The 22,959-nt window shown below is 40.8% G+C and overlaps 1 protein-coding gene and 1 pseudogene across 1 annotated transcript in view; one reads left to right on the top strand and one right to left on the bottom strand.

The window, feature by feature from the left end:
* Positions 1-18,216, bottom strand: part of SLC44A5 (solute carrier family 44 member 5) — a 189,106-nt gene extending 170,890 nt beyond the window's left edge. The window contains exon 1 of the mRNA XM_045292176.1: positions 18,173-18,216. The gene's annotated coding sequence lies outside the window, so the exon portion shown is untranslated. The remainder of the gene's footprint in view (positions 1-18,172) is intronic.
* A 2,443-nt stretch (positions 18,217-20,659) lies between these two features.
* LOC101660834 lies at positions 20,660-21,335 on the top strand (annotated as a pseudogene).
* Positions 21,336-22,959: the final 1,624 nt, after the last annotated feature.

The following is a 22,959-nucleotide window of genomic DNA, read 5'->3' as shown; positions in this document are numbered from 1 at the left end:
TAATCTTAAATATATTTACATATGTACATGTCTGTATTTAGGCTTGTATGTATGCCCTTTGCCTCCTACTTCTTTCAAAAGGCATACATACAAGCCTCTATGATGTTAAGAGTGATGAAACAAGTGAGCAGAGATCCAAGAACTACAACCACCAAGAAAAAGGAGCCAGGAATGCAACAGATCTTTTGGATCTGGGATCCTCATGCTGAGCACCTCCTGACCCAGGGAAAGATGTATTTCAAGATAGATGTAGCTTGCTAAGGGAAGACAAAGACCTTCCATCGGAGCAGACCAAAAAAGAAATCCTCCCCCTGGTACTGGCTCTCTGAATTCAGACTTCCAGCTGAGAATTTGTGAGAAAATACATTCTGCTTAATGACAGCATGAAATAGCTAAGCAATTAAAATGTATGCTCTTGTATGAATGTAATTCTTCCCAAACCTTGCTCTTCTACATTCTGAGATGCTGTTTCAACTTCCCTATTCTCTCTAGTCCTATCTAGATTTGGTGACCTGGACTCACATAGACATTCCATAATGAAATGCGGCTACACCGCTGGCCTCCAGAGTCTCCATTCCCACTCAAAGCACCACTTCTCTGGGCCTTGGACTTCAGAAGTCCCTGCCGTCTTTCATCCCTGCTGCCTTCCCAACTGCACCACTCACTGACCACCACGAGGACACAAACCTCCCTCGTGGCTCCATAGGGTCACAAACTATCATTCATTTTTCTATAAAGGAGATAAAAATGATAAACCTGACTGGGATGGTAAAACCGTTTTTAGCTGGTTCCCCCTCTGATACCTGTTAGGCCTGCTCTGGTTTTCAAATTTTTCTGGTCTTTTTTTTATCCTCTCACATTGGGGTTTATCTCTAATATATTTTGTCATAGGGGTAGCTATCTTGAATGCTTGTTATATATTTTTCTGTTTTTCCATATATAAAGCCCAGGATTGACAAACCTTTTGAGATAGTAAGTAGAGTTCCTGAGGGGTCCTGTGGGGGTGAGAGGGTAAAGTGGGGCTGATATCAAGGAGTTCAAGAAAGAAGAGAATGTTTGAAACTGATTGACTGTGGTAGCAATTGTACAGTACTGCTTAATGTGATTGAACTATAGAAAGATATGATGTCTGTATGAGCTCCCAATAAAATGTTTTTTTTTAATGAGAGCTTTTCTTTTTGCACTCCTTTAAAAAATACACATTTAAATTATGTCTACTGAATAATTGGGAGCAAATGAAAATTGATTCCTTTTAGTAGCAAACAATCTGGACACAACTATATTTGGAAAATACATAGTAATGAATTCTTCTGACACAGATAAGTTTGTTGATTATATGCCAATACAGATAACTCTTAGCTTCTCCAGAAAGAGAGAGTGTGGTCTAGTCATAATCACAGTAAGATGTTATCATACTCATGTAGAAGAGCTGGCATCTTTGTGCTGAATGAACCTTTAGGGATATATTATCCAAGAAGAAGAGATTCAGACAATTACTGGTGCAAAAGTGGTGTATCTCTACCCTCCTCACTCTACTTCCAAATTGATTAGGCAGCTGTGTTCTGTGGCAAGTCGTACTGCTTCGAGGTTCTGGTGTTATTGTGTTACTCTCCTGGAAACTGAGCATCATAGGATTGCAGTGAGCCCTGCTTAATTCCCTTCAAAAGTATCCAGGTGAAAAAGAGAGAAAAAAATCCCCACCCATCATCATGCCTCTTAAACCTCTCCATGCTCCCAAATGATCTGTTTTGCTTCAGTCTCACCGTGCCGTTCATCCGAATCTCGGCTCCAGCCCTTTTGCAGTAGAGGTGAGATTACCATGCTGAGATCCACAAATGAGCCACTCAGAACTCCTTTCAAAGAGAAACACACTGCCCATTTATGGGAGTGTGGTTTGCAGATAGTTTCCAGTCACCAGTATTTTCAGGGCTTGCCTCAGCTCCAGAGCCCCTTCATCCCAGGTCATGCCTTCCCCAAATATCTAACAAACCAGGGGTTTAAGGAAGTGAGCTCCTAAAGCCCCAGTCATCTCAGAGTTACTCCAGACCACTTGAGAAGGTGTTTGCTCGGAAGTTCTCTGTATGCCAAGATAGACCAAGCTCTCCAATAGCCTTGGGCCTACAGACCTCGAAAGGAAAACTTTCTGTAACCTGTGTTTAATGCATCAAATCTATTCTTGAGATGTTATTGAAATTTTGGTGGTATAACGTTAAGCTCTTAGTTTTGGCTCTCTTAGACCTGTTTTAATTTTCTTTCACTACAACCTGAACTTATATATGAGCACATGCTGGTCTGTTCCACACATGATCCCTGGCCTGGTTTCGGTTGATGATAATGAACTCCTCTCGCAGACGTAGTCCTTTTCATTTTTGAGTATTCTATGTGCAGAAATCCACGTGTATAGTTGCCTTCTGTGCTGTTGACAATAGGTAGTTGTGATGAAGAAGCCATTGCTCTTGCAAAATTATATCCTGTGATCTCCAGGTTCCTTTTTATAACCAACCATATCTTCCAACTGCTACTCCTTCCTCTTTGTTTCCAACTTTCGCATTCCAATCTCCAGTAATTATCAATGCATCTTGATTGCATATTTCATCAATTTCAGACTGAAGTCTTTGGTAGAATTCTTTAATGTCTGCATCACTTGCCTTGAGTTTCAACTTGAGTTGAAAGATCTATGGGCAAAATATTCAACCATCCTGGAAGCATCAAGAGAAGATGGAAAGAATACACAGTCACTGTGCCAAAAAGAAGTAGCATACGAACAAGAACTAAGGAGAGTGAAGGAAGAAGTCCAAGCTGCACTGAAAGCATTAGCAAAACCAAGGCTCCAGGAGTTGATGGGATACCAATAGAAATGTTTCAACAAGCTGATGAAGCACTGGAAGCACTCAATGGTCTATGCAAGAACATGTGAAGGCAGCTACTTTGTCAACTGACTGGAATGGATCCATATTTGTACTCATTCTAAAGGAAGATAACCTAACAGAATGCTCACGTTTTAAAACAATATCATTGATTCCACATGCAAGTAAAATTCAGCTTAAGATCTTTCAAGAATGCTTGCAGCAGTACATCAACAGGGAGCTGCTGGAGCTTCAGGTCAGATTCAAAAGAAGACATGAAACAAGATATGCCACTGCTGATATCAGGTGGATCTTGACTGAAAGCAGAGAATACCAGAGAAGCATTTACTTATGTTTCATTGATTATACAAAGGCATTCTACTGTGTGAATCATAAGAAACTGTGGACATCTTTGAAAAGAATAGAAATTCCAGGGCACTCAATTTTGCTCATGTAGAACTTGTACATGGATCAAGAGGCAGTTGTGCGAACAGAACAAGGGAATACTGCATTTCAGGAAAGGTGTGCATCAGGGTCTTTTCCTCTTACCATACTTATTAAACCTGCATGCTGAGCAAATGGTCAGAGAAGCTGAATTACATGATGAAGAATTTGGCATCAGCATTAGAGGAAAGCCTATTAATAACCTTTTGTGTTAGGGCAGATTGACTAGAGAAACAAGTCACTGACACTCACATATGTGTAAGAGAAAGCTTTATATCAAGAAGTGATTATATATCAAGCAAACATCCAGCCCAATCCAGATCAAGTTCATAAATCCAACATTAGTCCATAAGTCTGATACTAGTCGTTAAGTCCCTCTTCAGACTCATGCAGTCACATGCAATGATGCAGAATGCAGAAAGATCACAGGCTGGTGGGTACAAAGTCATGTGGCTCCAGTGGCTGTAGCAGCACAGGGTTCCCAGCAACCAGGGTCAGCGAGCTTATTCTTGTCTTTAAGCCAACATGTAAGAAATGCTACCTACCTCCTTCCCAGATCGTCTGATCCTTCCTTCAAACTGTTATTTAACAAACCAACTATGTGATACACCTCAGGGTCCTTTTGCCTAACTCCAGCCACCTCTCAGTTCACCTACATATCTAGTACTAATCATTATACTCCATTAAAATGGCACCCATTTTTTATGTTCCCTAAATCTTGCAAAAAGCTAGCATATTATTCTTTCTGTAAAAACATGAAACAGACATAATTTAAGTTAATAATCTCTGTATGTTCACTTCCCCACTCCCCAACATGATTGCCTCAAAGTTTCTCCTATCTCTCTTCAGGTCTCACACATCTGGTCCCACCACAAACAGAGAAACCATGACCACCAGTCCACCTCTGTCTGCTTATCTTACATCATCATTCATTGATAAAATAAAAGCAACCAGTCAAAGTCTCACTCTTCTTTTTATCACCTGAACTATTGATCTGCCAGCATTGTCCCCTGATCCCTGGTATCCCTCTTGTGACTAAGGGGATTGAGTTCCTATGAGAAGCCAGACTCTACAATTGTGCTCTGGATTCAATCTCTAAAATATATTTTCCATAATTATAGCCTCTTTCTCTTGTATTAGCATCAGTAACTTTCTGAATCATCTCTACCACCTTATATCAATAAATTCTACTATCTCCTATCATCGGAAAATTCTCCTTTGACTCCAGATTCCCTTCATTGTCCAGTAAAACCTGGAGGAGTTGCCTGGTGGCCATATTCAGATTTTCAACTCACATTCGCTATTTTTCTTGGGTCAAGTTTAAATACCCACTGTATCATTGAGAATGATATTTTTGAGATCATTAATGACTTATGATGTTAAATCCATTTACCACTTCCTAGTTATTATACTGATTGACCTCAGAAAACATTCAACAAGGATGGTAAAAAAAAATTGTAACAGTTCCCATAGCTCTTTAAAGGATCACAATTTTCTGTTTTTTCTCCTAATATAACAGGCACTTTTTCTCAAGCTCCTTTTCTGGTTCTTCCACTTTTCCTGACTTCCAAATGTTGTCCAGTCCAAATTTTACCTTTCAGCTTTTTCTCCACCCTCACTTCTCTGAGATTTCAACCATAAACCTCTCTTCAGTATTACCTGTATATCAATGACCCCCAACTCTATCTCTAGCCCTGACCTTCTTGACTAAGGTCTGAACTCATGGACAGCATAATTCAGGACACCAGTTAGGCACCTCAAACTTCACAAAGAGAAAACAGGCATATTGATTCCTAAAACTGCCCCTAAATCTGCTTCTTTTCAAGTAATTTCATTCTTCATAAAGGCGATTATCATGCACCCAGTTTTCAAGTCCCGAATACAGCAGATATTCCTTTTTCAATTTTGTAAAAATATATACATAATATTTCCCAATTCAGTACTTTTCACGTGTACAATTTATGACATAAATTACATTAACTATGCATTTCAACCACCACTAGTACTCATTGCCAATTTTTTCTCATGATAAATAGAGTAGTTATTCTTGGTGCCTTTCTTTTCCTTACTTCTTACATACAGTCCCATGATAAGTACCTTTATCTCAATCATCAGAACATGTCTTTAATCTGTTCCTGTCTCCATCTCTGTTACTACCATCCTAGTACAAGTCACACACTCATTCATGTAGAAGCTTGCAAACCCTGCCTATTGATTTCTGGCTCCTTCTTTTGGGTTCTTATAAGCCATTTTTCACACAGCTATCAGATGATTTAAGAAACAGATATTAGGTTAACTCACTCCTTACTAAAACTCTCCAATGGCTTCTATATGGCACTTCCTATATAAAATGTTTATTGAACTGCATCTCCCACCAACCACTCTCTACCCACTAACCCTCACTTATTTTCCATGCTGCATGGAGACTGACCTCTCTGCTCCTTAAACACACTAAGCTGGTTTTTGGCTTAGAAACTACATTTTGTCATTCCTGCCACTGAAATGCTTTGTCCTCAAACTTTAGTATGATAGCTGGCTCCTCCTTATTATTTAAATTTCATTTTGATTGTCACCTTCAAGAGAGGTCTTACATATGACAAAGTCTAAATTAAAGGTCCCTTTGAAAGGTCAGCAGTTCAAATCTATCAGTCCCTGTTTGGAAGAAAGATGAGACTATCTGCTTACAGGTTGTTAAGATTTATGGGGTTGTTCTGAGGCAAATGCTGACGAATCGTTGCACTCACTTGTCTATGCTAAGAGATTGGGAAGATAGTTACCTGGTCAGCTGACTGAAGAGATCCACATTTGTCCCCAGTTCAAAGAAAGGTTACGCAGCCGAATGAAGAATTATCTAGCAAAATCGTTAATACCACAGGCAACAAAAAATGTGTTGCAGATCATTCAGTAATGGTTGCAGCAGTACATTGACAAGGCGCTACCAGAGGTTCAAGTCAGATTCAGAAGAGGATGAGTCAGAGGGATATCATTGCTGACATCAGATGGATGTTGTTCGGAAGCAGAGAACACTTGAAAAATGCTTACTTGTGTTTTCTAGACTATAGAAAATCATTTGACTCTGTGGATCATAACAAAGTATGAATAACTAGAGAAGAATGGGAATTCCAGAACACGTAATTATTCTATACGCATTAAGAGGCGGTTGTATGAACAGACTAAGTGAATACTATGTGATTTAAAATCAGGAAATAGGTGTGACAGGGTTGTATCTTCTCACCATACTTATTCAATCTGTATACTGAGCAAATAATCTGAGAAGCTGGGCTATATGAAGAAAAGTGTGGTATCAGGATTGGAGGAAGGCTTATTAAAAACTTTCAATATGCAGATGATACAACTTTGCTTGCTGAAAGTAAGGAGGACTTAAGGCAATTCCTGATGAAGATCAAGGATTGAACCCTTCAATGTGAATTACAACTTAATGCAAAGCAAACCAAAACCTTCCCAATAGGCCCAATCGAAAACACCATGATAAATGGAGAAAAGATTGAAGCTGTCAAGGATTTCATCTTGTTTGGATACACAATTAATGCTCATTGAAGCAGCAGTCAAGAAATCAAATGGCACGTGGCATTGGGTAAATTTTCTGCTCAAGACCTCTTTAAAGTGTTGAAAAGAAAAGATTTCATTTTGAGGACTAATGTGCACCTGACTCAAGCCATGGTGTTTGCAATTGACTTATATGCATATCATAGCTGGCCAAAGAATCAATGCATTTGAACTGTGGTTCTGCCAAAGAATATTGAAAGAAATATGGACTGTCAAAAGAACTGACCAATCTGTCTTGGAAGAATTCTCTTTAGAAGAGAAAATAGTGAGACATTGTTTCATGAACTTGGATATGTTATGAGGCAAGACACGTCCATGGCAAAGTCAATCATGCTGAGTAAAGGGGAAGCAAAGACTGAGATGACTGACACTGTGGCTGCAAACATGAGGTCAAACCGAACAACAATTGTGAGGATGGTGCGGGTTGAAGCAGTGTTTCATTTTACATGGTTTTTTTGCACATGGGCTCGCTGTGAGTCAAAACTCACTTGATGGGCCTGAAAACACCAGCAACAGCATGATGTGCGATCGGCTTGACGGCAATAGACTTGGTTTCGCTTTGCTTCTCCCAAACATTCTCACTTTATCTTGTTCCTCGTGTGCATTACTTTATCTTATTCCTCGTGTTCATTACTTTAGGAAAGTGCCATGTCCATTACTTAGGTGTTGTCTTCTCTGTCTCTTCCCTCTTCTGAAAAACAGGTACCTGGTCTTTCTTTCTCATCATTGTATCTTTAATGCTTAAAAGAACTCTGAAGTATAATATATGCTCAATAAACATTTGCTAACTTAAAATGAACGTTAATCTTTTGAATAGTCGCCACCTACCACTAAGACACCTACCACTGAGAGTCAGGCTCTTTAGTCTCACTTCTGTATTGCATTTCCTGCTTGAAATGTAAGATCTTTTCAGGTGGCTGGTTCTCTTACTTGCTCATTCCTTGAGAACAAAGATACCTACATTTATATTATCACCAACTATCACAGTTCTTAAGTAAGGGCACTTGGTGGCACAGTGGCTTAAGCATTAGCCTGATAACTAGTCAGTTGTCCAAAGCCATCAGTCACTGAAGACAAGATAGAGATGAGGTGGTGTATGTTCACAAAGATTGACAAATTTGGAAACCCCCTGGAGTTCTCCGACTGTGCCCTGTCAGGCCATTATAAACGCAACCCAACTCAATAGCAGGACGTTTAGGGTATCACAATCCTCATCTTAGTGTAAGGTGTACTATACATATCCATTTGAGGGAGAAAGGGAAACAGGGAATCAGTATGACAGAATAAATCTATGGATAAACCTAAGAAAGACCCACAAACAAACTGAATAATGAGCATAATGGCATCACATTTGCGGCAAAGCAGCCATGGATACATATGAACTCCATAACTTTAAGTCTTTATTTAAAACTCTTGCTAATCTTACCCTGTTTTCAATGTCACTGGTGCAACACGGGCATTCAAATCCCTGAATAAGACTCTCATCTAATATAAAAGTAGCATCAGAGTTCTCTGAGCTAGTTCCTCGAGAATGGCGTATGGAACACACCTCAATTCTGTTAGCTTTGACGAAGCAGCCACAGGAGGCCTGCTGCTGTACAGGCCTGGACCTGACTATGCTGTCAAAGCAGGTCAAACAATGTACAGCTTCCGTGCAAAAAAGTTCTGCTTACCCAGTTTATTTCTCTCTTTTAAGGTCAAGCCATAGCCATTAAAATGTTATGACCATTTGTTTGACCTGTGATCTAACTCTGGAAAAATAAAGTTCAAGTTGGTTTAATCGATGCACTGTGGTAAAAGGCCATCTGTTATTTCAGGAGGTGCAGATAGAGTTTGTGATTGTTTTCTTTTGTATATAAAGAGAAGAATTCTTCTGAAAGAGGGTGTAAACGGAAATAATTCTGATACTTTTTAGCAAGCCAAGGAAGACATAACCCCGTGGTTTACAAATAGAAAGTCATTCAGGAGCAAGTACTATAATGGGTGGCATATTGAGATAGAAAGCAGACCTCATCATTAATTAGCTACACACACATATTTATTGCCTGCCATGCAGATGCCTGTCCTCCAAGGAATTAAATCCAATCCAAATAAGTACAAAAAGCTAACGAATAATCACAACTAGCATATGCTGTGGTTGAAGTGTGTGGTCCAGAAAGCAAAAGCTCCGGCACATCAGCAGAGAGAAGCTTTTCTGAGGCTTGGGTCAGAGGATGTGAATCCGGAAAAGGACTGGGGACAAGGATGACGATTGCCTTATTTAACGACAAGGGAGTACCCCACACTTGAGAATACCGAAAATAATATCGCCTTCTGAGAGTTAAACAATGAAACCGACACATAACAATCAGAGCTAGCTATTGTGCCTTTAATGAGAGTGAAAACTCCCATTTATGATAAAATTGATCAATGTACCTAAGGAAGTGGAAATGATGATCAAACAGCTCTGCCCAGGCATGTCCTCTGCACTATAATGCAAGGCACATCGATGCTCTCATTTAGCTGTGCTGATGGACACCGCAGCATAGAAGAGCATGCTGCCATTAGAATTTCCACTCAGGTACCTTCTCCTGCTCTGAGAGCACACCCATCAAGTAACCTTTTGATAATTCGATTTCTCATGTAAGCTTGCTCGAGGGAGACAATGTGCCAATGGTGAACATCAGATCTGCTGGGCAATTCAATTTCTCAATGTAAATGATTGCATTGACATTCTGATTTCATACATCAATCCCTTGTGAGCCTTGTTAGTGCCGGTCATCATCCTGGAGTTGGATTACTACTAGGACACTGACAAAATCAACTTTCAGACCCTGTGGAGATCTACACAACTGGCTTGATGCATTGAATGAAAGGGTTCATTCAAGGGGCCAGAGACCCCAAAGAGATATGTTATATATGTTGAAATAAAATGATATCATTTACAAAAGAACATATGAGAGCATTTAAAGTTAATTCTTTCGGTACCGGGGAGTCACTGTGAAATCTGAGTGGAGTGACATGATCAGCACTGTCAGTCTCAGGTCTATTATGTGCGACTCTAGAAGCTCACCATTTAATTGAGGAGCTAGTCAAGCGAACAACTAATTACACATAATAATACTGTGTTGTAATTAGTTGTCTCCTTGACTAGTGCACAGAAAGTCTGGAAGCTTGCGAGAGGAGCACCTGCAGACCATGCTCGGAGCAACGGCTATTGGAATGTTGCTAAGAAGAGAGAAAAGGACCCACATTTTTTCCTATTAAATGTTAATGTTACTTCAGTGTGTCTCCTTTATTTAGATACTTTTTTACTTAAAAGAAATCTAGAAATATTTCAAAGAGCTTTAGAAATATATTGTTATTTCTAACTTTCCACTAGATTTCCTTACCTGGATATGCTATTGAAGAAAAAAAAAGTCAGATCCTTTGCTGTTGAGTCCATGTTACCGGATAGAAACTTATAGATTTTGGATCCTTGTTACCTCTAAGATCTCCTCTCTGCTTTAGTTTAGTTTTTATTATTTCTCATTTATATTACTGACACTGTCTCATAAATGGTTCATTATGAGTCAGAATGAGACACTGGCAATAAGTTTGTTTTTGTATTCATTCCAGCCAGCCTAACAAATCCATCTACAATTTTGAAGCTAGGAAGATGGTTCACTTAATCATTCAACAAATACATACTGTGTTCCAGGGACTTCTCTGAGCCAGAGAGAGACATACAAAACAGAGAAGATTCCTGTTTTCCACAGACCTCACCTCATAGTTTACACAATAAATATCTAAACAAAGACTAAAAGGCAATCTTCAATATTTTCCATTACTATAAAATATATACAATTAAATGAAGGGCATTGAGTTGACACCTGGATAATAAGAAGGAGCTACTTACCGCCAAATGTCCACAACAACAAACTCAAACTCACTGCCCTGAGTCTCGTCTGACTCATTGTGACCCCATTGGTCAGGATCAAACTGCCCCTGTAGGTTTCCAAACCCCGGATATTCTCTCTCATTCACAGACCTTGGGGGTAACAGTCCAACTTGTAACCAACTGGGCCACCAGGGCTCCTCCCCGGAGGCCCTATCTAGGATTTCTGTAGTGTACATTTTTACAGGAGCAGAGAGCTTCAACTGTTTCCCAGGGAGTGACTGATGGGTTTGGACGGCAAACCTTGAAGTTAGCACTCCAATGCTAACCGAGCAGCATCCCCTCCCCCCCAAGTTCTCCATACAGACCAAAGGGGCAGCATTTGTCCAGAGCTAAAGCTCAGAGGCAGGAAAGGATAGGAAAGAAGGAGGAATGGAGGAATGAAACAGGGAGAGGCTGTTATATTGCAGTCCTTACTACTTGTGTTAGGCTGGGTTGTCTAGAGCAACAAATCCAGTGACATTCATCTCTGTGTAAGAAAGAGCTTTACACCAATAAGTAAGTATATATCAAGAAGGCATCCCAGCCCAGTTTAACTACAGTCCATAAGTCCAATGCTAGTCCCTAAGTGCCTCTTGAGACTACATAGCCACATGACAGTAATGCAGCATAGTGAATTGAGAAGCAAAAGATCGCAGGCTGGTAGACTCTGAGTCACATGGAACCAAAGTGCGTGGAAACAGGGCAGGGAACTGGCAGCTCTCTAGGTCAGCAGCAGAGTCGCATCAAGGAGAAAAGTGAAAGGGCAGAGAGAGAAGCAATTCTCAGAGTCCCTCACACGTATACAAAAGGCCACACCCCCAAGGAGGCATAATCAGGCTGTGGTCTAATTCACAGGTTGGATTCCACCTCCACATCCCTCCTCCCTCAACACAAACATACACAAAAGGACAAGCTTGAGTAATTATGAAGCATGAGTTTTTGTTTAGGTTTGTGTCCCTGGTGCCTAGCAAGGTGCCCGGCATCAGATTTTGAGCAGAATCGTGTTCTGTTAGTGTTTGCTGAACAAGAAGCTTATTAAATGAAAAGAGGGTTGTACAAATTCCTTACTTAAAGTGCTTCTTTGTCTTCTTCAAGTCTATAGAATATAAGTTACCAAAGATCATGGCATGGTTTTGGTCTGCCGTGGATGTGTTGCCTTTGCTCATTCTGTTCCAGTACCATTCCGAGATCTCCGGCCTTGGTTCTCAGGCGTCCCTCCTCCTAGCACGCATACATGCACGCACGGAGGGTGCAGCTCACGTCCGACCATTTCCAGGAAGAAGAGCTTGCAGGTCCCAGGCTTTGGTGCAAGCTCTGATGGACTCTTCTTAAAATGCCTCCAAGGACTACATCAGGGCTATCTCCGCTGGAAAGTTAGTCCAGAGGTTCCCGACAAGTAGGGCTAAGTTGGGTTACCTTACCTCCAGCAGCACTAGGCTCACTCTCTCTTGTTCCCACAACCCTTGTCAATAACTCTATTGTTACACTTACTCTACTTGCATTGCTGCTGTTGTGTTGTTGCCCTGTTCATTCTGGCACACAGTGACCCTGTTGGACAGAGGAGACACCTGCAGGGTTTTCTCGGCTTCAGTCATTCCTGGAAGTGGTCACCAGGACTTTTTTCCCATGGAGCAGCTGGTGGGCTCAAACAACAGTCCTTTTGGTTAGCTAGACGTGCTGAATCATTGTGGGGCCAGAGCCTTCCGATTGTGTGAATCCCTTCACGGTCTGCCTCTCCTCATTGACAGAACTTCCTCTGGATACAACTTTGCTTCATTGACTTTTGTATTCCTAGCAACTCAGACAGTGCCTGGCACTGAAATCACACATTAATGAACATGTTCCTTTAAATTATTTCTGTTTAAGCTTCTCCAGTAGTTTAAAGCACTATTTTCAGATTGATTAGTTACATAATTATTGTAGTAACTTGTAGATGATGACTAAAAAATACAGAAATAGGGATAAAGAATAAGTTCACATATAGAGACATAAAGGGTGTGAGAAATAAGTCCTTTCAACAAGTTCAAGGGCCGTGATTTTCTCTGTCCCTCTGCTGCTGGCATTTTCAGATACCAGGACAAACACCTCACATAGACACCCTCTCACAGCCTCTCCACTCTCCACTCAGGCCTGATGCTTGCTAGTAAGATTTATTCTGGAGAAACTCCTCCACAGGCACAGTAAGCCAGAGGGTCATGATGCAGTAGGATGTTTGTTAGTAAAATCTAAAAAATACAATTCGTCACTTAAGTTGGGAATATAAAGTAGCTCAGAGTTTTCAGGCTTCTGAGCTATGGTGCAGGTGCAGCAGCCTTAGCTTAAGTTGACAGTCCACTGAAGTGAAACTACCTGCCCTAGGGAAGTCCAGCAGGAGTAGAGTTCTGTTCAAGCCCATCACCTACTGCACAAAGCGCAGCATGTTCAGATAGCATTTAGGGGGGTACTGCTTATGAAGAAGCAACCATTTGTATACTGCCTGGTCCTGGTCAAAAATAAAAGCTGCTTTCGCTGATGAAAAGAACGTGATGTTTGGATAAATCCATCTTAGTTATTGTGTCCTTTTTCTCGTGGTTTGATGGCTATCTAGAAACTGGGTCCAACTTGAGAGTACTACCCAGAGGTGGAACATTGTCTTATAGTCACGGCTGCCCAAGTAGGCCTACAAAAGGGACAGTCTGTGAAGATGACAGTTGTGTGTTAGTCTACATTTCCCTGTGCAAAGAGTCACACTGTTATGTAAATGATCCCATTAGGCCATTTACTCCATTTGGAATGAGGAATATAGATGCTAGGTTTGGAGCACATCTTCAATTCACATTTGCATTCTGAAGAATTAGCCATCCAAGGTGTGTTAGTCTGGGTAAACTAGGGAAGCAAATCCACAAAACGCATATGTACAAGAGAGAGTTTTATATAAAGGGTAAGTGTACATTTAGAAAGCATCCCAACCCAGTGCTGTCCAAACCCATAAGTCCAACATTAGGACATATGTCTGAAACCAATCTACAAAGTCCTCCTCAATCTCACAAAACACATGCAATGACGCTGACTGCAGGACGAAAGGCAAATCAGTGAACGAGTAAGCATCTCAGCGCTGGCAGGGGTCTCCACACGGCTGCTCCAGCACCCAGGGCTGCATCGGGGTAGGTCCATGTAGCTTCTCCTCAGGGATGTCTGGCAGGAAGTGAGCCTTGCCAGCTGAAGCAGAGAACTGGCTATGGCAGCTCCACCCTGGTCTGACCATCAGAAAGCAAGAGACCCGAGACCTAGAAATGTGAGGCTCATGGTGCCATTTATCTCTCCGCCCTTCAGTTAATCCCACATGTTTTTATTGGCCAGGTTGGCACAATCAATCTTAACTATCTCACAGGGCAATTGTTTACTTTGAGTTCCTCTCATGTCTTTTCACATTTTACAAATACCTTAATGTTTTAAAGGAAAATATTACTTATGCATGGTTTTTATCTCAAACTATTTTATAACCTAAAAATGTATGTAAATGCTCTCCAAGATTTCATAGCACAAGGCCTAGATGTTTTCCTTTGTAATTTGCATGCTTTTTTCCTACAACCTTTCCCATATATTTTCTATGATAATGAATCCATCTTTCAGATATATAAGTCCCCTCTACTGGGACAAGAAACATGCCAATTATTTCAACACGAAGCTAATAAGAAAACTGCATCAAATCAGGAGGCAGAACTGTGCTATCACAATAATTTGACATGTGACCTTGATAGCAGCACTTTAGAATTCACAACAGTCTATGGGCTTTGCGTGTTTGTCACTCAGCCCAGAAGCTGATTCCTTGCTTCTGTACACTGCCATTAAAAGTGAATCATGAAATCATAGAATGTCAAGACTATAAAGGAGTTAGAGGTCACTTAGTCCAACTTCTTTATGTGAATAAATCACTCCTACAACATTTTTAATCTCTCGAGTCTCATCTGGAACCCCTTCATGATGATTACCACTTACCACTCCCCTGCCTCAGTAAGAAGAAATGCATCTTTTACATTTCGGGCTCATTTTTCACTTTTGAAAGATCAAAAATCAAAGACTACAATCATCAATATGGATTACAATGCAACATAAAGGAAACAGAATATCTTCACAAATGAACCAATAAGCAACATCATGATAAGTAGACAAAAGATTATAATTGTCAAGGATTTTATTTTACTTGGATCCACAATCAACAATCACAAAAGTGGCAGCCAAGAAATCAGTGTACTTCATTGGGAAAAATCACCTGCAAAATACCTCATTAAGTATTAATGAGTAAAACTATTACTAAGGAGTGAAATGTACCAGTCCCAAGCCATGAGAGTTTGGGCTCCCTCTTATTTACACCAAAGCTGGCTAATGAACATGGAAACCAAAGAAAAACTGATGCCTTTGAACTATGGTGTTGGTGGTACTGAATATTGTCAGACAAGTGATTAAATCTGACTCAAAGGAAGTGCAGTACAAACAAAACGGCAAGCCTTCATTTCAGGTACTCGTCTCAGAAGGGATCGGTCTCTAGATTGAAAGCATCCAGCCTGTTGGAGCAGAAAAGAGGAACAAGAGGGACTGAATCAGTGGCTCCAACCAGGGCCTCCAACACAGTGAAGACTGAGGCTAACACAGGACTGGCCATCCTTTGTTCTGTCGTATCTGGAGTCATTATGAGTTGATACCAACTAGCTGCCCCTTGGCAAGAATCAATCTGCCAATGTCATCAGTATAGCTCATGTGTTCTTTTTCTTTCGTTGGTATAACAAAGAGCAGATAGGAGACAGTCATGGATCATTTAAGGCTTTCCTGTCTATTTATACATCTACCTGTGTGCTGCCTCTTTCCAGAAAAGATCTTGAATAAAATGGATTAAAGCACCTGGATACAATAAGATGTTATTAATAGAAAAATAGAAAAGCAAAGCCCTTAGAAGAAATTTTTGATTCAAAGGCTAATATTATTGCTGACATTGAAATTAAATTTATCAGCGAGCTTCCTACAATCCACAACAATAAGGGAAGCATAATAAATTTATCCATTTCCTCAACTAACCAAAAAACTTAAAAGTATGCTAACTTCGTTAAAGCAGCATTGTTCTTGGGTCTAAATTCCCAGAGGAATCTCCCAATAACATCTTAGAAAAGAGCTTTGATTCTCAGTTTTCGATGTGCATTCACCTTCACGCTCCGGGGCACTGCCAGGGAAAGCGATGGATGATTCTCTGGCTTTTACAAACCTCGTGCTAAAACGAATGCTGTCCACTCGGTTGGCCATAGGAAATTAAAGCTGAACGACCGCATCCACCGAGGTTTGGAGACCTTTTTGTAAGAAGGACTGAAGAAACTTCTTAAATGAACAGAACTGTTTATGCAGCTCTCATTTGCCCCTTCTCTTAATAGGAAATGAAATAACGTAATTGAGTCAACCTATTTGACAGTACTAACAAACTCTCTTCTTCGCTCAGTCTTGAAAAAAGTACAATTGTGTGATACAAGGCCCCAAATGACGTCCTCATGAACCGAGAGGGGTGTACAGAAAAAGGTGGGTGAACAACCAGAAAACACCAGGAGTCTACCTGAATATCTGATGAGAGGTGGGATGTCTCAGAAGGAGAGTGACATTATGGCAGCAAAGGTGTTATTATAGGGGCCCTGCTGTGAGTGGTGAATGAAAGAATTGGGGTTTCTCACTTGCTCTCTAACTCCCCAGTTATTTTCTCTGTAAGGGCAGCAGAGAACCCCACAGCCAGAAACAGTTACAAACGGGCCAGCTGTCTTCCTGTGGCTACCCACCTGTGGTTTTACAATATTTTCCTCTGTTCCTGGATTGCAGAGTGAAAGATTAATGGCCGTTCCACCTTTGAAGGTCTTTGTGGTGCCTGGGGCAACACAAAAGGCCCCAGGTAACAATAAATTACTTTCCTCACCATGATTATCACAGTTGTTCAGACTGTACCTGAACTGTCTGGTTCCATCATTGAATTCTAAATAGCTGAAGACAGAGAGCTCTCCTCTCTTTCCTCACACCTAAGCAAGCCAGGCGCAACTCTGCTTTCTTCTCCAAGGTTTGAAAGGACAAACCTGGAATCTGCGCATCCTCTGTCATAGGCGGCATTGTTACTGTGGATTATACTTAGAGGTTCCTTATAGCCAAATCAACTGGATTCAATTCTCACAGATGGGTTATTTTTTAATGAATGCAATTACAATAAAAGCCATAACCACATTGACTAAGGCTGCCTGTACACTGGACAACAAAATGTGTTCATGGTGTTAGCGCGAAGAGAATGAGAGAGCTTTCGGACCCGTTCTAAGGAAGACATCAGCATGCCCTTGAATGAGTAACAGGAGACGAATGGCGTGGCTTTCTACACAAGTAGTATAAACTGAAAGCACGCCTGTGCTAAGCTGAGACACTAGAAGGACATAACAGTAAATGCTAATGTATATACTGAAGTTGGCAAAGCACAAATAAGCAGGCTGATCATTATCTCACATCAACTTATTATGACACACAACGGCCAGAAATCAAAGTCAGAGCTAAGAGAAAAACAGCTACCAACAACAGAGTCTTTATCTTTAACCATTTCCCCCCACCAAACCCTTTGTGATTAGTAGAAAGTCTAGGAATAGAAGATTTTTTAAAAAAGAAAGAAAGAAAGGGCAAAAAGAGGCCTATGAATTATTGGATGATTTTTAAATGACATACGAACCTAGGTGGGGGAAGCATCAGCTGAGATGAGTACACGTTTCTGCAGGGCATTTAAAAATAATACGGAAGCATACACGAAACACTTCCCGAAAATGGAAGTGCTTGTCTTGAAAGAGGAAAGAAAGAAAGGGCAAAAAGAGGCCTATGAATTATTGGATGATTTTTAAATGACATACGAACCTAGGTGGGGGAAGCATCAGCTGAGATGCGTACACGTTTCTGCAGGGCATTTAAAAATAATACGGAAGCATACACGAAACACTTCCCGAAAATGGAAGTGCTTGTCTTGAAAGAGGAGAGACCCAAATAACTGATGTGGAAAAGTTGGCATAGCAACACCACAATTGCAGTTGTGAGTCAAGGAGTAAACAAGTGCATAAAACAACTGCTTGAACGTTCTTACTTCTCCAGCTCATGGTCAAATCTTGCAGAGATTTTTCTGGCTTCCTCGTTTGAGAAATACAAACTATTCAGTCTAATAACTTGAAGCAATTCGTTTCCAGAACAAGAGAGGACATTCCTGACTCATGGAAAGGTCTCTGTGCTCTTCTGTGCTTTTCCGGTGTAAATATGGTGACAAGCAGGCATGTAGGAGAAGTAAGACTTTCGTCCTTCACAGCAGCCGCAGTTCTTTGACAGGAAAATGGCATAGAAATATATACTTCTCTATGTTTAAAACTATATTCCCAAGGAAAGGATAGCTTACCTGGTGTTAACAGGCCCCTTGAAGTCCGGCTCAAATGTCTTTGGATCACCTAAAAATAAAATACAGAGTTTTTTAAGCACAAAAGACAATGAAATAGTAAACAGGGAAATAAAGTCTATTTGTAAAGAGAATTAAATTTCCATGTGGGCTAGTCCATTGCTCCTGGCAGTATTGAATTTGTGGTTACAGGTGACAATCATTTTCCAACTAGAAACAACACTGGGAAGGGTAAACATGAACCATATTCTATAACCTTGTGCTCACATCCTGCCTTTGTACTGAGCAGCAACAGTATACACAGGATCCAGGACAGCAAAATCTTGTAGTCAGAAAAAATAATTGTCTACTTTCCACCATCAAACATTGGTTAGTATTTATGGAGCTAATGGTATAATGTGTATTGCCTGCTTATCCCAGTTCTCTCTCTAATATTAGGCTTTCCTTTGAGAAGTTTGATTTCTAGTCACCCTTGGACTCTGACATATTACCCCTTTGATATATGCAAATTATTAGTGTGTTATTTCAATATTATTTATGATCAATAGGTAGATTTCATAGAATCGAGGGAGACACCCTATTCATGCATGTGGCATCCTGATTATGATGGTGGCACATTACCTCCATCCGGAAACAATCACAAAGAAGACAGAATGTGCCCCCTTCCAGTGTGGACAGGTTCAATAAATAACTCACTGGTGTCCAGTCGAAGGTGATCCACAGTGACCCTAAAGGACAGGGTAGAACTGCCCCCACATGTTTCTGGGGCTGTAATTGTTTGCAGGAGTAGAAAGTCCTGTCTTTCTCAATAAATAAGCACCTTAAATTAATTCATTATTAATCAAAGATCTGCACTTTTAGCCCCAAAATTTCTTTAACCATTCTCACACCCTCCTAAGTATTTGTGAGGAGGTCTGATCTTGAATTAAGAACAGAATTTCGAAAGGAGCTAAAGACCTCCATCTATTGGCGACCTGACCTCATGTGTTGGAGAACTAGGGCAGCTGACTCTGAGACTTCAGTGTCACCACAGATTGAAGTGATTCAATCAATTGAAGTGACTCAGCCAGTGAATACACCTAGCGCCACTCCGATGCGCTGAGACCTCCGAGGGGACACATTTATAAGATGTGTGGTTCCTGTCTTGGAGACCTTAAAATGGGTTAGCAAGATTGACATATTGATTTATTCAATATGTATTTATTGAGAACCTGTTCTGCAATACATCAATATGGATGCCAAACAATAAAGTGCTAAGTTGTATGGTAACAGGCATGAATGTTCCAAGGATTTGGCGAAAATAGGTTTCCTTGGAGACTACATAGTCAGAAAGCTTTCTTTCAAGAAGTGAGACTTTTGTGAAAGGCTGGAGCCAAAACAGAGAGGGTCAGAAAGGAAAAACATCCTTGATGTATTCAATTAGAATTCCAATAGTTAATTCAGCAATTATTTATTGACTACCAGTACATGGGTGCTGCATTGAAAGAAGCACCCAAGGAATAGGTAGGATAGTAAAATTTACTCTGTCTTCAAGAACCCAGGAGCCAAGGAAAAGGGTGAGAAATAAGTCATATAGACAAATACTTAGGTCACAGGGGAGACATGGTATTATATGAGAATGAAATGTACAGCATGCTGGACATGATGAGGTGAAGGGAAGTAACCAGAGAAATAGAAAAATGATATTCAAGAAAATGTTTCAAGAAAGCGAAAGAAGATTGTGAATTCTACATAAAAATAATTGGTTGGTAAATTCTTGTCTGTGTGAGTGCATTATATGCAGGCTGAAAAATTGGGCTATTTTGCACAATTCTAGAGATTGCCAATCTACAGACATTGTCTCAATTCCCGTAGTAATCCTATACGGGTTTCTGAGGCTGTAAATCTTGACGGGAGCAGATAGCCTCAACTTTCACCAGAGGAGCGTCTCATGGATTTGAATCCCTGACTTTGAGATTAGCAGTCCAATATTTAGCTGATGGTGCGGCCAGGATGACATGCTTGGTATGCAAGAAGGTCAGAAGAAAAGAGGATTGACACAGTGGTTGTAAGAATGGGCTCACACAAGTGAGACGGGCAGAGGAGCAAACTGTGTTTTGTTCTGTTGTACATCGGAGCAGTATGAAGCAGAACGAATACATTGGCACGTAACAGCACCAACGAGGGATGTCGAGTATAGAGAACACAATGCACACTGTACTCTCTTGAGCTGTGCAATCCAATCGCCCTGTTATATTTACCTCACTTCAAAGAGTTTTGCAAAGAATGTCATTATAATCATTGATTTTTATGGATGAAGAAGTGGAGGCACAGAAGTAAGGTAATTTGCTCTGGTTCACTCAGCCAACAAGTGTGGTTGGGACTAGAACGCAGATTGTCTGACTTCAAAACTTGTGTGGAGCCCTTTTTGTCCCATCTCTTAGCGTTCTGCCCTTTCGTCTGCGCCCCACTTTTCCTCTGCTGCCGCCCACCTCCTGGTACAGCCGCACCATGGGTTTCAGAGACTTGAAGAGCCCTGCCGGCCTCCAGGTGCTCAAAGACTACCTGGCCGACAAGAGCTACATCGAAGGGTATGTGCCATCACCAGCAGACGGGGCAGTGTTTGAAGCAATCTCCGGCCCTCCACCCGCTGACATGTATCATGCCCTACATTGGTTTAATCACATCAAGTCGTATGAAAAGGAAAATGCCAGTTTGCCAGGAGTAAAGAAAGCTTCGGGCAAGTATAGCCCTACTAATGTGGAAGACACCACAGGAAGTGGCGCTGCAGACAGTAAGGATGATGACGACATTGGTCTCTTTGGGTCTGAGGAGGAGGAGGAAAGTGAAGACGCAAAGAGGCTAAGAGAAGAACGCCGTGCACAGTGTGAGTCAAAGAAAGCCAAGAAACCGGCACTTGTTGCCAAGTCTTCCATCATACTAGATGTGGAACTATGGGATGACGAGACCGATATGGCAAAATTGGAAGAGTGCGTCAGACGCATTCAAGCAGACGGCTTGGTCTGGGGCTCATCCAAGCTCGTTCCAGTGGGGTATGAAATTTAAAAACTTCAAATACAGTGTGCAGTTGAATGACAACGGTGGTACCGATATGCTGGAGGAACAGATAACTGCTTTTGAAGACTATGCGCAATCCATCGATGTGGCTGCTTTCAACAAGATCTAAAATTCCTCCTGGATGGTTCCACTTAAATAAATGACTAAAAGACAAAAAAAATGCTTGTATTGAACTACTTGGCAGCAAATTGCTCGTTGGTGATATTAGAGTAAATCTGCAGATAAGAGGGGATAGAAAGCAGATTGGAAGGAATCAGGATTGTATACCAAAATCAAAACCAAATCCATTTCTATCAAGTCCATGCTGACTTATAGTGACCCTGAAGAACAGAGTCGAACTGCCCCATGGCCTTCCCAAGGCTGTGAATCTTTATGGAAGCAAACTGCTGTAACTTGCTCCGGCAGAGCTGCTGGAAGCTTTAAACCCCAGACCTTCCCGTGAGCAGCCGAGCACCTTATGCACCATGCCACCAGGGCTCCTGGTAATATCATATAGTAATCACACAATTATTCACTTTCAGATTAAAGGTGGGCAAAACTGGTTTAACAGTATCTAGGCTGGCTTCCAATTTTAGTGATTTGCACCGCACCATATAAAAAAGCAGATTGCAGTGTAAATGAAATGCCATAGTCAAATCTGCCTGAAAAGCTGACACTTGCTGATTATAAATCCAGTCTACTTATAGTTCAGCTGAAAAAACACCAATATCACAGTCAAATGAAGATTTGGCTGATTCGTATAGTAATGACAGCTGGAAAGTGATGAGGTCATCGTGCCCCCAAGCACTGGCAGGACCACATTGTCATGCAAATGTTTTATTTCCTGCAAATGAATCCAGGGCATCACTTTTTCAGGGCCCTTCCAGTACTCTAATTGCATCTTTGGAATAAATAGATTTATGGACGAGCCAAGTGGAAAAAAAAAACCCACAGGACTTCCTTGCCGCATATTTTAGCTATATCATTCATATTTCTCAAATAAAAAATAAATAAAATTAGCCAATCACTTTGTTAGCTTAAATCCATGTGCCTCTCTGATTGCCACAATTACTGCCTCATTTCAATAGAATCACCAAAAAGCATGTGTTGCAGGTAGTCACATATTTGTTGTAGTTGTCAGTTTGTACTATGCCCTTCCTGTGTAATTTTTTCCTGACTAGAAATAGAAACAATCCATGGATGTTAAAGAAAAGCATTCAGGTAACTAACTGACTCCAAGAATGCAGAGTTTACATGGCACTATTAAAAGCAAGTTGTAAGATATGAAATAGTCATGTTTAGAAACAAACTCCTTCTAAGCAATCTGGTTCTCAAAGAAATATCAATATAATACCACCGGGCAAGTATAAAAGCAGAAATTTGAAACATTTCATTTTATTCCTTCAGGAATATTCAGCGGAGAAAACCTAATACAATTCCTAGGGATTGAGGAGACCAAAGTGGAGCAAAGAAAGTATTCTAGGACTTCCGACTGACCTGTCCTGAGCCAGCAAGTCAGACAATGTGGTAAAGCCAAAAGACAGAACTTCACAGTTAAGGTTAAAAGCAACGTTCCAACAAACGTGAAAGATGAATTAGACCTGTGCATTCAAACACAATGCAGGGGAATTTGTTTTTAAATAAACTCTTCTTTTACTTAGTCAATAAAGTTGAAGGTCTTGCACCAATAAATCTATGCCTAGCCTTTCACCTAAGGAAAGTATATGTTTCCTTCTGGGTCTCCACAGGGATAA

The sequence above is a fragment of the Echinops telfairi genome, unplaced genomic scaffold (assembly GCF_000313985.2).
Source record: "Echinops telfairi isolate 266 unplaced genomic scaffold, ASM31398v2 ScPeMD7_443;HRSCAF=831, whole genome shotgun sequence".
Classification (NCBI taxonomy): domain Eukaryota; kingdom Metazoa; phylum Chordata; class Mammalia; order Afrosoricida; family Tenrecidae; genus Echinops; species Echinops telfairi.
Note: the sequence above shows the minus strand (reverse complement) of the source record. Positions and strands in the feature narration are given on the sequence as shown.